The sequence below is a fragment of the Coptis chinensis genome, chromosome 5 (assembly GCF_015680905.1).
Source record: "Coptis chinensis isolate HL-2020 chromosome 5, ASM1568090v1, whole genome shotgun sequence".
Classification (NCBI taxonomy): Eukaryota; Viridiplantae; Streptophyta; class Magnoliopsida; order Ranunculales; family Ranunculaceae; genus Coptis; species Coptis chinensis.
Window position 1 is genome coordinate 14,469,050 of NC_141460.1, and position 4,319 is coordinate 14,473,368.

Sequence of the window (4,319 nt, forward strand, 5' to 3'; positions counted from 1 at the left end):
TAGCTATGGCACCTGGTCGTCCACTGCGTACTCGTGTTACATCACAGTCTCAGGCCACTCAGCCCGCGCAAGATGGTTCTAGTGTTGGTATAATTCTTTCTTAATTTTGTACTATTCTTCTTCATACTAATCTTTTACGGTTCTGCTAGTGTTGGTACAATACTTACTAACAAATATCTTGTCTTCTAAATAATTATGAAAGCCAAAAAAACGGAGCCTAGAAAGAAGACCCAAAACCTAATTCTTAAGAACCACTTAGCACGAGGGGGGAAAACCGAGGATAGAGATTGCTATTGGGAAAGATAGGCCTGTATGCAATTGGAGCCAACAAATGATCACCGAGCTTGGCGTCATTGCTAGGTTTAGAATACCGCCTTTGCCCATTACCGAAAAGACGGATCGATGATCAAAGGAAAAGTCTTCACAAGCTTGTTTTGGTAATTGATGTTTGTTTATTAATTGTTTCTTTTACTAAACTCTTTAAAGCATCGTGCTGAAAATTACGCCTTTATGATATCTTTGTCTGTATTTTATTTTATTTGTTTTTTTAGGAAAAGTTTGACATGGACATCCATCTACCACATGTCGAAACTATCGCTAATAATTATATTAGGGATCGTTTTAGGAGATCATAGGTGTGCCCTTCACAAGTACTACGTGAGCATTCCAAATAATGTGAACAAACGCCAACACCCATTTGATGGTGTATCACAAGAGTCTTGGGAGAGATGGTGCGATCCGTGGGAAACAGATAAGTTCAAGGTAAGTGAGTTTACTCCTCTTTTAAAAGAAGAGGTTATGGCGGCCAAATTCAATGTGGGAAGTGGTAGTGCTAAAGGGTTGGTTGTTGTACTTATACACATTATAATAGTTCTTTTTATGATGCATTGCTTATTTGTTTTAACCCAGGATGTTAGTATGCATAACCAATACAGCCGCTCATGCCTTGTCGTCAACCATTGTCTTTGGTTCAAAATCTTTTGTCTTGGATCCGTCTTTGACATGGTACACTTAATTGATTAATTTTAGATATTATAAAGAGTTTTCTTTTAGTACTAACTTTGGAATTTTGTCTGTCTTTTAAAATGACACAGCCGGTTGATCCCGAGACTCAACAAGAGGTCGATGATCGCACTATATCGTAAGACTCATTTCAGTGAGAAAAAAGGGCCGGGTTTCTCCCGGCGAAAAATAATTATGTAATTAACTTCGTTACTTACCCTTTAAGTTAGCTAAATCGTACTTTTGTGAGATAGTTATATCTATTTGTTTTCTTTTCAGGAGAGAATGGTGGAATTACAAAATCAACCTACACTAGAAGGTTCTAACCCTTTGACTGAAGAAGAGATTTTTGATGAAGTCTTGGGCGTAAGACCTGGTTATAAACGTGGTCTTGGACATGGCGAGGCACCCCCATCCCGTAAACGTGTGGCTGGATATGAGCACCCAGATGTGGATCAGTTGAGAGCAAGGGCAGAAGAGGCAGAGTCTCAACTAGAAGAGTTGCGAGGATGGAAGGAAGCGGCTCAAGAGACACAAGAAACACACCAGGCGCAAATTCAACAACAACAACGCCAGTTGGACTATCTCATGGAGAAGCTTGGTGGTCCTCCTTCAATGTGGTATGATTTATGAATTTAACTATTTTCTGATATGTGTTGGTGTTGCTTGATTGGGATATAGTTGTTTGATCGGAATGAATAAGCCTCCATATCATGTTTTAGGTTGTATATAGTTCATTCAGTTTTGGTAAATGGAATATGGGTTTTTCACCGTCTTGTAAAATATATTATTGTGATTTTTTCAGTTATGACAAAGTTATTGTATTTATGAAATGTTGAAAATACTGAGAGGAGACTCTGTCGAAATTTTACTATAAAAGTCACATATCTTATCTTAGGTATGTAATTGTTTGAGATTTGGGTAGACATAAACTTTAAGTAGATGACCTATTAGTTCATAGCTCCTCACTAAATTCTTCTTCCACCCCTATTGTTTGTGGCTTTATTTATTTATGTTTAAATTAATTTCTTTAGATTTACTTTCCCTAGTATTGATTTGATTAGTTCTATTTAACTCTATTCTATAAGTATGTATCTTGCAATATATATAGGTCTACCTTACTTGACTATGTTATGTAATTTTGAGGTGATTTGTTTCACGTTAGGCGTGTTGGGGTGGGGTTTCTGTTGGGTGGTTGATTAGCATGATAGGTGGGTAATCCTTTTGTTATGAGGGAGGGTAGAGCTTTTATTTTTTCATATTGTCCGAGTCGAACCTTTAGTTAGGACCGATCTTGGGTAGGTTCCAAACCCGCGGATTCATCTCAATGCTACTTGGGAGATAACTTGTCATCTTCAATAGAACTTGTCACCCTATTCATGTGTTTATGTGGAGTACACATAAAACTTCTTCGTGAATCTATTGATCGAAGAAGCTCGACCATATTCGAGTCTTCTAGTGAATCTATTAGTTTGGAAGGGTCAACCGATTCCTTTAGTACTATGCCTACTGAGGTTAAATCCCTATCTGTTGAGTCTAGCTCGAATGAAGATGAGCCAGTGTATATGAACCTTGATGATCCCATTGAAGCTAACTCTAGATTTACAAGTGAATATCCAAATGCCTACTACCGTGGATGTTGTGAGTGATGTTGAATCGAGCCCATTGGATAGAGCTGATGGTCCTGTTAGGTTGATGCAATGGCCACTGGAGGAGATCAATAGGATCTTGACTTGGGTAATACGGAATCAAGTTCCTTGAGTTTGAAGTATCTTGATGCAACAGGAGTTGCTTCTTCGGCGGAGGTTCTTCAGGGAAACACCTCAATTGCTAAATGCAATAAAGAGTCGATTTTAAAGGAATTTTCAGCAGATGAATGCTTGTCATATGAGGGTGAGATACATGAAATGGCTGAGACATCTTGCATTGTTCCTTCTGCTGGTTCAAATTCAGTTACAAAAGTTGTACAATAGGGGAGACCTTTCACCTATACCTTGCCAAAATTCAGTTACCTATACCTATACCTTGCCAAAATTCAGTTCCTTCTGCTGTTTCAAATTCAGTTACAAAAGTTGGAGAATCAATGCGAGAAGAATTATATGGATGTAGATGAAGCCCAAAGAGCCACATAAACACATGAATAGGATACACAAGGTTGTTGTTTGTGTGTTTGGCGTGGCATTTTGGTAATGCCCAATGTTGTCTCTTTGCCTCACTGAATTCTTCCACCACCCTACCACTGCCATCGCCATCGCCGCCACCGCCATCGCCACCGCCATCACCGCTACCACCATCACCATCACCACCACACCATCGCCACCACCACCTTCACCACCGCCGCCACTTTGCATCGCCGCCACACGACATTGACATAGAATGTGAGCTGTGAATTATTAGACATTCTTATTTGAAGTGGAAATGGGATTTTGGCTTATATATTCGTGGTCTTTAGAGTCTATGCTTTCCTTAGTGCCGTGCTAAGGAGGTATATAACTTCGTACTGCAGACTCCTCTAGCCTTGTACCTTTGTGCCTCTTCATATTAATGAAATTCTTGTTTTGTATATAATTCAGTTCTTAGATTTATCTCAATGAATACTAGCTAGTAGAGGTCTAATGGATAAATTATTTTGATACAATTTAAACTTAACATAATTGTTAATAGTTCACTGGATTTTAATTTTGACGTGATGAAACTATTATATTTTTGTTTCAATTTTTTTTGTTTTGTGTCTAATAGATAATATCTTTGTATGCAGATAATCTTATGCCAAAATGGATCGGTTTGGTATTAGTTTTTGTGAAGAAATGGCGTTTTGGAATTGCAAGAGGCACTAGAGGAATCTAAATGTTATTTATTATCATTTTTTATTTTGTGAAGATGGTTCATTCTCAAGCTACTTGAGGGATGTTTAGAAATGTTTTTGTTTAAGTTAATACTTTTCTTAAGATAAGTTCAGAAATAAAAATTATGAAAGGGGATGATGCAACTCTCTTTTGTTTCTAATGGAGTGAATTAACTCACTTTTATTTATTGAAATTTTGTTGCTTAAGATAATTGATGTTCTGGTTGTGTTTATTTGTTGAATAGGGGGGGCAATCGGAAACGATATTAGTGATCAAAATAGTCTTTTGTGACGTATGTAGTGTGGGAATATGATTACAATTAACCAATAGCTAATGAAAAAGCGTCACTTATAACACTAATTTTTTTAATTTGTTTTACCTTTTTCGACGATAGAAACGTCACTAAAAATGCACAAAATTCAAATATTTTAGATCTTTAACGATGATAACAACGTCACTAAAAATACACAA

At 37.3% G+C, this 4,319-nt stretch overlaps 1 long non-coding RNA gene across 1 annotated transcript; it reads left to right on the forward strand.

The window, feature by feature from the left end:
* The first annotated feature begins 1,281 nt into the window (after positions 1-1,281).
* Positions 1,282-3,994, forward strand: LOC147496819 (uncharacterized). Its single transcript, XR_015196664.1, has 2 exons — positions 1,282-1,622; positions 3,761-3,994. It is a non-coding gene; the product is annotated as an uncharacterized LOC147496819 (long non-coding RNA).
* Positions 3,995-4,319: the final 325 nt, after the last annotated feature.